The sequence below is a fragment of the Vigna unguiculata genome, chromosome 11 (genome assembly GCF_037176805.1).
Source record: "Vigna unguiculata cultivar grain cowpea cultivar isolate G323 ecotype 2 chromosome 11, ASM3717680v1, whole genome shotgun sequence".
Lineage (NCBI taxonomy): Eukaryota > Viridiplantae > Streptophyta > Magnoliopsida > Fabales > Fabaceae > Vigna > Vigna unguiculata.
The window spans coordinates 14,272,077-14,284,894 of record NC_140802.1 but is presented as its reverse complement, the minus strand read 5'-3'; positions in this window follow the sequence as shown (position 1 = coordinate 14,284,894).

Genomic DNA, 12,818 nt, shown 5'->3' with positions numbered 1-12,818 from the left:
TGGGATGAGATGTTGTGTGTTGTATGATTCTGGAGCGACACACTCCTTTGTGTCAAATGCATGTGTGGAACGGTTGGGTCTGCCGGTGCGTGAGCTTCAGTGTGAGCTTATGGTGTCTACTCCGACGTCGGGTTTGGTCAGGACGTCGTCCTTATGTGCTAGGTGTCCAGTGGAGGTAGAGGGACGCAGATACAGGGTGAACTTGATCTGTCTACCTCTACAAGAGTTGGAGGTGATCTTAGGAATGGATTGGCTCTCTGCTAATCGCGTTCTTATAGATTGCCGAGAGAAGAAACTGCTTTTTCCCAGCCCAGAGGAGCTTGAGTTGGTATCTTCTCAGGGTGTTATGAAGGAACTCCATGACGGCGCGCAGTGTTACATGATCTTCACACATCTGGAGGTGGAGGGTGGAGAGACGACGTCGGTAATACCGGTTGTGCGAGATTTTGAGGATGTGTTCCTAGAGGAAGTACTAGGGTTACCTCCCCGTAGAGAGGTAGAGTTCTCGATCGATCTAGTACCGGGGACAAGCCCAGTATCAATGGCTCCCTACCGCATGGCTCCAGCGGAGTTGGTTGAACTCAAGAAACAAATAGAGGAACTGATGGCGAAACAGTTTATCCGGCCTAGCACTTCGCCTTGGGGAGCGCCAGTGCTGTTAGTGAAGAAGAAGGATGGGAGTTCGCGTCTGTGTGTGGACTACAAACAATTGAACAAAATGACAATCAAGAATAAGTACCCCCTTTCGAGGATCGACGACTTAATGGATCAGCTACATGGGTCAGCCGTATTCTCGAAGATTGATCTGTGATCAGGATACCACCAGATATTGGTAAAGGACGATGATGTACAGAAGACAGCCTTCAGGTCCAGGTATGGCCACTACGAGTATGTGGTCATGCCTTTTGGTGTGACCAACGCCCCAGCAGTGTTCATGGACTACATGAACCGAATTTTTAGACCCTTCTTAGATAAGTTTGTTGTAGTCTTCATAGACGACATCCTTATCTATTCTAAGACTCGGGAGGAGCATGAAAACACCTGAGAATGGTGCTTAGTGTTCTAAGGGAAAAACAGTTGTATGCCAAGCTGTCCAAGTGTGAATTCTAGATGGATGAAGTACAGTTCTTAGGGCATGTGATATCTGCACGAGGCATTGTTGTGGACCCAGCAAAGGTTGAAGCAGTGGTAAAGTGGGAGAGTCTTAAGTCGGCCACAGAGATCAGGAGCTTTGTGGGGTTAACGGGCTACTATAGGAGGTTCATAGAGGGATTCTCCAAGATAGTGGCACCCCTGACACTTCTCACTCGGAAGGACCAACCCTTCACTTGGACGGACAAGTGTGAGGAGAGCTTCCAGGAGCTAAAGAGGAGGTTGACGAGTGCTCCTATATTGGTAATACCGGATGTGGGGAAACCGTTTGAAGTCTACTGCGACGCGTCTCATCTCGGGCTTAGTTGTGTCTTGATGCAAGAAAAGAAGGCAGTGGTGTATGATTCATGACAACTTAAGGTGCATGAGCGTAATTAGCCCACTCATGACCTTGAGTTGGCAGCGATAGTATTTGCCTTGAAAATCTTGAGGCATTATCTCTATGGTGCACAGTTCCGTGTGTTCAGCGATCATAAGAGCCTTAGGTATCTGTTTGACCAAAAGGAGCTGAATATGAGGCAGAGAAGATGGATGGAATTCCTGAAGGACTATGACTTCGAGCTCCTATACCAGGGAAGGCGAATGTAGTGGCAGACGCCTTGAGTAGGAAGACAGTGCATATTTCACACCTTATGATTAAGGAGGTGGAACTACTAGAGAAATTCCGAGACATGAGGATACAGGTGGAGTTGGGGTCCGAGTCCATTAGGTGTAGTACCCTTACTATATCTAGTGACTTCTTGGACTCGATCGGAGAGAGGCAGTTATTGGATGCCAGTCTGAACAGAGTCAGAGAACAGCTTGGGTCAGAGGAGGCTAGGGATTTTTCTTTGGGTGATGATGGTGTACTGAGGTTTCAGGGCAGAATCTGTGTACCTAATGATGCAGAGGTGAGGAAGTTGATCCTTGAGGAAGGACACAAAAGTCGTCTTAGCTTGCATCCTGGCATGACTAAGATGTACCAGGCCCTCAAGGAGACTTTTTGGTGGCAGGGGATGAAGAAGGACGTGGCACAGTTTGTATCAGCCTGTTTAACGTGCTAGAAGGCGAAGGTGGAGCATCAGAGGCCCAATGGGATCTTAAAGCCTTTGGAGATACCAGTATGGAAATGAGACAGCATCTCCATGGACTTTGTGACCCATCTGCCACGGACCTTTAGAGGACATGACACCATCTGGGTGATAGTGGATCGGTTGACCAAGAGTGCACACTTTTTGGCGATGAACTTGAGGATGTCCATGGCCAAGTTGGCCCAGCTGTACATCAAGGAGATTGTGAGGTTGCATGAAGTACCTTCGAGCATAGTTTCCGACAGAGATCCACGGTTTACATCACGGTTCTGGCAAACCCTACAGGAGGCTTTGGGGACCAAGTTGACTATGAGCTCAGCTTATCACCCTCAGACCGATAGCCAGTCTGAGAGAACGATTCAGTCATTAGAGGACTTGTTGAGGACATGCATATTGGATCACCTGGGGGCTTGGGATGAGGTGTTGCCTTTAATTGAGTTTACCTACAACAACAGCTTCCATGCGAGCAGTGGCATGGCGCCATACGAGGCACTTTATGGCAGGAGGTGTAGGACTCCTCTTTGTTGGTATCAGGATGGAGAGGTCGTATTGGTTGGACCCGAATTGTTAGAGCAGACCACCGAGAAGGTGAGGATGGTGAGGGACAGGATGCAGGCTTCTCAGAGTAGGCAGAAGGCCTATGCAGATCGTAGGAGGAGGCCTTTAGAGTTTGCAGCGGGAGATCATGTATTCTTGAGGGTGACCCGAACCACGGGCGTGGGAAGGGCTCTCCGCTCAAGGAAGCTTTCGCCCAAGTTCCTTGTCCCCTATCAGATCACAAGGAGGATTGGGCCGGTGGCTTATGAGATAGCTTTACCCCCGTAATTGGCAAACCTTCACCCAGTGTTCCACGTCTCACAGCTGAGGAAGTACGTGTTTGACCCAGCTCATGTGTTAGAAGCCGAAGATATACAGATCAGGGAGGACCTCACCGTGGAAGTACCACCCATCGCTCTTGAGGATAGCAAGGTTGAGGAACGCCGTGGAAAGACCTTCAGTCTGGTTAAAGTCATCTGGGATCGGAGGACGGGTGACTCGACTTGGGAGTTAGAGGAGGACATGAGAAAATCACATCCACATCTGTATACCTGGTGAGTCTTCATTTTCGAGGACAAAAATTTTTGTTGTTGGAGGGAATGTAAGGCCCATTAAAAATCTTTTATCCTTTTTCTGCCCTAAAGTTAGTGGGCTACCCTTGTAAGTGGGTCTAAGGTCGGCCTAACAGATAAGGTCACTAGGTCTGCCCTAAACCTAACATTTCTCACATTTTCAGAAAAACTGTTGTCCTTGGATTAGAGCCGCAGCCGTCTTCTACCTCTGCTAGGGTTTGAGTACCATCGTGAGCACGCAAGTTCGAACCAGTTTCCCTTCCTACGTAAGTGCTTCCTCTATCTGTGTCTGTTTTCCACCACTGTTACTCTAAGTAACTAATGTTTCCGCTGTTGGTTATGGTTTCCAACTCTTGGAGTCGTCTCTCGAGGACTGCGTTCCACTGTTTAGGGTCAAGATCGTGTCGGGTCTTTTTGCTATCTTATTTCCAGGTAGGGAAGCTAAGACCTTACTCATATGTTCCGTTTCCTTCGTTGTTTAGCCGTTATTTCGAGTTTGTGTGGTTGGTGTGTAGCTATTTTGGTTCTAAACACTTGAAATTGTTGTATGGGTATGTTGTTTGGACTGGAATGCGGATCTGTTGCAGGAAACAGTGGCGAGACCTGTGAATCTCGCCCAAGCGGGTCAATCTCGCTTAGGCGAGATGAACAGGGACTCGCCCAAACCCTATTACGCGAGTGGTTGCCCAGGCGACCCGCTCATGAATTTTGAGCGAGCGAGTATCTCGCCCAGGCGAGAGGAGTCTCGCCTAAGCGAGATCCCGCGTGGTTTTCCTAATGCCTTCTCGAGCCCTCGCCTAGGCGAAGGGGGCTCGCCTGAGCGAGCATGTCTCGCCTGAGCGAGACCCCCCAGCCTGAGCGAGGTGCTGGGCGAGGCAGTGCAATGTGAGATTGTTTTCTTGGCTTTATATGGATGATGCTTGCTTGGTTTTGAGTATTGTGCTGAAGCTTTGATATGAATGAGTATGATTGAGTGATGCAAGTCATGAATTGTGAATAATGGATTTACATGAGTTTCGCATGAGATTGTAATGAAATGGTTGGTATGAAAAAGGCATGATAACGATATGACTTGGGAATCTTGGTACATGGATGGTTCATAATGAGATGAAATGAGTTGGGCCTAGAACATGAAAGGCGTTGGCTTTAAAGGTTGGTACAATTAACATATGCATGCATGGTGAATATTATTATGGCTGCGTGATTATGTTTTGTATGTGCCAGTGCATAATTCCTTGGGGTCTCTAGGTGACACTTTCGGGGTCGCGCTTCAGTGGTCGGGACGTAATCCCATGGCCCCTGGTAGTGGGTGTCCATAGTGGTGCCCCATCTGTATAACTAGGTAAGGATTCAAGGTAAGGTCGCATCCTGACACTCTAAGGGGTCAGTTAGTCTCACTTAGAGCGGACTGACTCCTGTGGTGAGACTAGTAGGAGGCCCGAAATTCATTAAGAGCTAACCTTGTGCTGAGGGAATATTGATTCATTATAACACTTGTAACACATAGCTCGGGGGTGAGCAGCTCGGGGATGAGCAGAGGTATCTACCACAAGTGGAAGTGTCCGCTGAATCCGACCAAGTTATACGTATCCGGATGAGTCGAGTCGAGTCGTAGTGTATTGTTTGGAAGGTCGTAACATGCTGGTGTGATGTGTAACATCCCTAGGATTATTACTTAAAAACAAATATTAAAATAAATAATTGCATTAATAGCCATCTCGATAAAAATCCCAACGCGGGAAAATTTCAATTTATTAAGATAGCGCGCCAAAACTCATAACTGAATTCATAAAAGGTTACAAGTTCCCAAAATTTGCATTTAAAATATAAAATACATAAGAGTAAAACTCTAGCTCTAATCCCATGCTAGCCCTCACTCCGCCATCTGAACATCCTCAGCACCACCTGTATCATCATCTGCTCCCGTGTAACGAATCACACGATCATCGCCAAACACAAAAAGAAAGGGTGAGCTGAGAAAATAAAATAACAAGCATATAAACACAAGATAGATCATTTACCCATCTTATTCCTTATTTATAATTCTTGGCCAAGACCCTAACCCCGAGACTTATCAGTCTCCAAATCATACAATTTGTTAGCCTTGGACTCGGGAATCTGATGCTCACACGAACCTGCCCGCTCGTGGTCCTGCCTCTACGAACCTCCCCGCTCGTAGTCCTGCTCTACGGACCTACCCGCCCGTAGTCCAACACATGTGATCCACCAGCCCCCGTACCTCCCCGCACGTGGCATCTCTCAACGTGAGCACGGAACATACGAACCTACCTCGCTCGTATCCCCACGTGAGAGTAACTTGATATGAACCTCCCCGCTCATATCATCACATGTCACACCATCCATGAACCTGCCCGCTCATGGCACAGCATCTCCCGATCCAAGCAAAGCATCATTGTCAGTTAAAACAACACACCAGGAAACAAAGAACAACAGCGTCTCCGCCTGGCTCGGCCCACTCGCCGCCAGGCGAAACTGTTCCAGACCGCCTGGCGGTATTCTCTCACCGCCAGGCGCCAGCGTCCTCCCAGACCCACTGTTTTCTCGTCACCGCCTGGCGGACCTCACCGTGTCGCCAGGCGCCTCTCAGTGCAGGGTTCTCTCACGCTGCGCCTATCGCCTGGCGGTAATCAACAAGCCGCCAGGCGCCATATCAGAGGCATTCTGCAGCTGATATTTGGCACTCCATTTTGGTTAATTCTACAGCCTAAGTTACTCGAAGGGCAACTCACCTTCTGGACTCAATACCCCATTCTGATTTATTGCCAATTCCCATCCTATTTTAATGTCGTTATAGCCCAACCTCATCCTTCCCTCATTCCAACTAGAGGATTATTTATTCTTAAGTCATGCCACCAGGCCTTAATTCACAAATTAACAGATCCGATTCCCATATCTCCCTTTTTCACAATCATACTCACTCGTACACCTCGTATACTCAATTGACAGTCCATACATGAAATCATCCTTTACTCTATTTCCCACTCCTCTTCACTATCATTGACCCTCAACATCCACTAACAATTTAGGGTCATGTTCAGATTCAATTAGCATCAAAACATTTCAATTGCACTTTCCTCTCACTCATTACACTCTATATAATCTAATTCACTTCCTATCCCCTTTACTTTGCCTCCTTTCAAGCCATCTCTCCTTTCCAACTCCCACTCACATTTCTCTTATTTCCACTATAACAACCTTTACAATTTCCAAGACTCTCTCTCTAGCAGAACTCCCCTGTACAACACTCATTCAAGGCTGCCCCACGTCAAAACCCCAATATAAACACAATTATTCCCACAAGAAGTATATGACAATAATCCATCACACAATCTTATACAATCATTTGGCACTCAACAGTTCATTACACTATTCCAATTTAGCATCAACGCCATCAAACAGAACACGATCAATGTCGCGCCGCCAGGCAGGAACTCATCGCCGCCAGGCGACTCAAACCAAAACAAGAACACACGCTCATCCCTGATGAGCCGCCTGGCGGTAGGGATCAAACCGCCAGGCGGTTTTTGGGAAAAACCCAGAAACCCAATCGAACAGTACAGAAAATCAGATGGAAGGCATATAGTTTCGATCACAAAAGCATAAAACAATGTGTATGTATCTAAAAGCATCGAAAGCAACTCCCCTTACCTGGATTCCTTGCTAAATTCGAGTTGGTGTGCTTATCCCTTCACCAAAACCTCTCTAGCCTTGACTTCCCACTCCAACCTTTTCAATTTCAGCCTCACTGCCTTACTCTATCAGTCCCAATCCTCTGAAAAAGACTTCTCTTATGATAACCACGACCCTAAATGCTATTTTCCCCCTCTTTTAACCTTCTCTTCCACTATCACCCTCACTTAATTGTCCCTTTAGTGACTTGCACGAATTTTAAATAAAAAAATGATACAAAAGCTAACCAAAATGCTTAATTAACCCTCTGTTTTCCAGCCCTTAAATTACCCCCTCTTGGCTGCTAAGTTTCTACCCTTCCACATTCATGCACAAGAAAATTTGGTAAAAAGGAATTATTTAGTTCTCACCAAGGTTTGAACCCACTCTCATGCACATACCAAGCCAAGGCCAAACCATTCAACCAATCCTTATTTCATGATAAGTCCTATCATCCTAAGGGTTTATCATCAATCCGCACATTCAATATATAAGCACACAAAAACGCATAATTTAAATAACATCCAAGTGACACACATAGGACTCGAACCCAAGTCTTCACACACAATAAAGTACTCTCAACCACTTGAGCTAGTACCTTTCCACGTCATAGTCCCTCACATTTATTGCTTTAAATGTTCTCACTACCCGTCCTAATTAAATAACTATTTAATTTTCCCGGGTCTTACATGATGTATGTAAGATGGACTGTGTATATGTATCTGACTCTATTGATGAAATGATTTTGTGCTCTAGCTTACTCTACTTTCTTTGTTGTGTGATCTGTTGTGTGGTACTCTCTTTTGCGATGATCATCAACTTGTTGGTGTGAGCAGATGCGAGGAACACCCGTAGGCAACAGGGGGATGCAGATTCCGCTGCCTAGTCCGCATGGACCAGTTTATGTTTCCGTATGAGTTATTTAGGGTTGTGACCCATGTATCTGTCCGTCATTGGATTTATGTACTTTGGTAAATTTTTTCATCTAGTTTCTTTTGGGCATCGTGGTGTGCCATGGGTTGTATGGAGTTGAGTTTAAAACTCCCAGACCGCGCTTTTAGGTTATCTTTCCCGTAACATTCCTTTAATTTTTCGTACTTAATTAAATGGGGTGTTACAATTACCTAATTTAAAAAGATAGATATAATTTAAAAAATTTAATAATATACATAATTTAAAAAAAATTAAACAAATAATTTTAAAAAGTTGAAAAAACTAAAAAAAAATTGAAAAAAAATTGGGGGGGCCGTGGCCCCCGCCAGCTCCTAAAGAGCTCTGCCACTATATGTGCCTGTTTACTCGGAGCAAGCAATTTACGTGTAGGAATTTTTTAAATATGTTGTAATATTATTAAATTAATATATAAAATATTTATATTTATTAAAAGTAGGGTTAAATATGTTTTTGATCCCTCAAGTTTCAGTGAATTTTGGAATTAGTTTCTCTTTGAAACTTAATACCAATTTAGTCTTTCATCTTTAGAAATGTATGGATTTAGTCCTTCTTACCAAATTTTGTTAAGTTTATCTGATGTTTCAAGCGCATTTCATGATAGTATTTGAATTGTTTACACCGTTTGACATACTTTCGCTTCAATGTTAACTTAAATATTATCATAAAATGCATTTAAAATGTCAAATAAACTTAAAAAATTTTGGTAAGAATGACTAAATCCACACATTTCTAAAGATGAAGGACTAAATTGGGATCAGGTTTCGAAGAGGGACTAATTTCAAAATTCACTTAAACTTGAGGGACCAAAAACATATTTAACCCTTAAAAGTAAAATGGAAAGAAGGGTGAAAAAGAAAATAATTATAGATTAAAAAAAAATTAATTGTTAGGACAATTTTATAAAAAATATATAAAAATAATATATAAATAAAATTTAAAATATTTAAAGATATTTGAACAATGATCCTTGTGACATCCCATTTAATAGATAAATTTAATTAAATAAAATATCGCATAATTTATAATATTCAAATAGCATACGACAAGGAATATATATATGTATCAATCATTATAATTATCCATCCATAAATATACTTGAAGAGAAAGACTAAGGAACACCACGGTGCCATGAACAGAAAATATAAGTGTAACACTTTTGCAAAAGACTGCTCCTAGAGCAAGGAATTACAAAGGCATTGGTAAGAGTCAAAGCTAACATTTCCAAACTAAGCAACAACGTCACCACCATTAGATCTATCTTCAAGAATTCCTCCATCTGCTCACACTAATAAGGTGATCATCGCAAAAGAGAAAACAAAGCAAAGAACAGACACAAAAGGAAATGGTAAGCTAGTGTAAAATAATTTCAACATGGCATTTAGCAAGCAATATTAAACAATTCTCCAAATAGGCAACATAATAGGCATTCAACATGTGATAACAAACAAACAGGACACTATGACTCAATCATCCGGATATATATAATAAGATCGGATTCACTGGATGCTTGCACTTGTGGTGACCTCTACTGCTCTGTAGAGCCATTGCCAATGAATTTCACCCTACCACACGCAAGGTTAGCCTTCAAACATCTAATGTCATTATCCTGCCAAAGATTAGGGCCTCCCGCTACTCTCACCACTTGAATCAGTTTGCTTTACGTGAGACTAACTTATTCTTTAGAGTTTCAGGATGCAATCCTTACTTGAATCATTATCTAATTATATACACTACACACCACCATGAGATCTCCTCACGAGACTCATGGAATTATGTCTTTCTCACACCAAATTCATGTTCCTCACACCATAACCACAACCAACCAACCAATCTATATTTCATTTCATGCCAAACGCAACATATAACAGCCTTATTTCATCCTATTAAACTTATGCAACATCGTACTTCAAGCTTGTACAGTAAATCATTCAATCATACAAATAGGCTTGTTAATTTTCATTCATTCAAAAGGTGATTACAAGGGAGGCAAGGATCTTATTTACAGATGCATAAATCCTTTGCAGTTGATGATCTAAGCAATGTGGGACAAATTTCATGGATACTAAAACAACTTACCCAAAGTCGGTGCACCTGGTGGATTAGTCCCACACTGAACAATTTGTGTTAAATTTGAGTGTTTATAAGGATTTGCATTTGGAAAAGGTGTGATCATGTGGAATAGTTGACCATGTGATCTTGGGTCTTCACTTAGAGGAGGCCTAATTGCAATTCTTCTTATTCTTCTATTATTTTTACATAAAGAAAACTAAACATATACATGTGTTTACATTTTTAGATAAACATTTTCTCTTTCAAAAATAGGTTATATGTTGAGTTTAACCTTATGAGTACCTTGTGTTAAAGACTCAAACAATACTAAAAGAAAACATCATTCTTAAACACATCTTTAACAACTTCAATCATCATCACAACATCTTTGTCTCACATTTTGAAGCTTCTATTTAAGTTTAACAATCTCTCCTATTTTGATGATGACCCACACTTCAAAAGCAGATTCTAATTCACTTTATCACATTGGGAATATGCTAATAAAATGTTTGTCATCATCAATCGTCACTACAAAAAATTGTGATTGTGCAATAAAGTTACATAAGGACCCCAAATATCAACAAGTAAAAGAAGAAGAAACAATAAAAACATCAAAACTACTATTGCTTCCTTTGTTTGAATTTATGACAAATATCACATGTAAAGGCTTTCTCAACGTTCCAAATAGGAGTTTGTTGCTTCAAATAAGTAATTATCTTACAACAAATGACCAACCTATAGTCACAGAAACCAATGGACTTTTCAATTTCAACAAATATCAACTACACTATGATAAATATATTTAATCTTTGATTTGAATTTGTATAAGATGCCTTTAAAATTAGTTTTTCACATTGGTCATCAAAGCCACTAACGCCATCAAGGATAGGTGAAACCAATAACAACCAACACACCCAATGAAAGCATATAAACAAGAGGTAATTTACGACAAACAACAATAAAAATAGCCACAACTAAAAAAAATTATTTGTTATTGTAAAATAATGAATGTTTTCACAATTTCAATGATAACAAACAACCATAACCACAATACTCAATTTTGACAACCACAACAAATACAAAATATAACCCCATATTGACAAACACAAAGAAAGATAGTTTGATATAGGAACAAAAGTGTTAATGTTAATATAATAGGAAGAGAATACACAACAAGATGATAACATTGACACACAATAGTATAAACACAAACATAATGATACGACAATTTCTAAAAAGCAAAGGAAAAGATAGAAAAAAGTACAACAAAAAAAAAGAAAAAATATAATATTTCTAAAACTAGAAAAGAATGAAATTTTAGTAAACAAAGTTAAGAGACAAATTTTGAAAATAGTAATTCTAAAAATATTAACAAAATAATACACATAAGATATTGTAAAGTTTATTCGGTCAGTGATTATCAACATATAAGGAATCTTCGACATGAGTTTGTGGATTAAATTCACAACAATATTAAATACAAAAAGTAATAAACAATGTAACATCCCAAAAACTAGATAGCCTCAATTTAACAAAACTTCACATGCATGAATATTCAAAGACTATGGAGTTTGGAGTATGAAGGTACACAGTACACCAAATATACCCATATTACATAAAAAGAGGCCCTACACGGCCTAAACAAGGTACACAACGAAAAAGTAGTACTAGGTCTTGTACAGACAAGAGAATCATAACTAATAAAAGCTCCTTCAGCGATGGGCTCAGCCGACAGTTGAGCACAACAACTCTAAGGGCAGATTCAAGAGCTGAAAATAGTAGCATAGTTTTAAAATGAGCCCACCCTAACAAAACCCTAGCTAGAAAACGTGAAGGGAGGACTGAATGAAAGAGCACAAGTTGACAACAACTTACGTGGAGTAAAGGGACGAGATTGGTTAACTTGACGGAACCTTAGCTAAACCATAGTAGAGCCTTCTGCAAGGAGAAAAGAGTGTTTGAGAAACGAGAACGTTTGCAAGTGAGTGCAGAATGATGAACCCTAGATGCGTTAGGGGCCTTGGCACCCTATGGGCCAGCCCTTAGGCCCATCTGCTTAGGATCAGCCCTTAAAATAAGGCAGGAAAATAAACAGGCCTTACATTCTCCCCAACAACAAAATTTTCGACCTCGAAAATAAAGACTTACTAGGGAAACAGATGCGGATGTGACTTCCTCATATCCTCCTCTAACTCCCACGTAGAGTCACATGTCCTTCGGTCCCAGATGACTTTGATGAGCCTGATCGATTTTCCTCAGCATTACTCCACTCGAATATCCTTTAGCGCAATTGGTGGTACCTCCATAGTAAGATCTTCCCTAATCTGAACATCCTCGGCTTCCAACACATGAGATGGATCAAAGAAGTACTTCCTCAGCTACGATACATGGAACACCGGGTGGAGATTTGCCAACTGAGGAGGCAAGGAAATCTCATAAGCTATCGATCCTATCCTCCTTGAGATTTGATAAGAACCAAGGAACTTAGGAGAAAGCTTCCTTGAGCGGAGAGCCCTTCCCGCACCAGTGGTCCGGGTTATTCTCAGGAACACATGATCTCCAGCTGCGAACTCCAAGAGTCTCCTCCTACGGTCTGCATAAGCCTTTTGTTTGCTCTGTGAAGCCTACATTATGTTCCTCACCAATCTCACCTTCTAGGTGGTATGCTCTAACAACTTTGGTCCAACCAACACTGCCTGCCCATCCTGATACCAACACAAGGGAGTCCTACACTTTCGGCCATAAAGAGCCTCATATGGTGCCATCCCAATGCTCACATGGAAACTATTGTTGT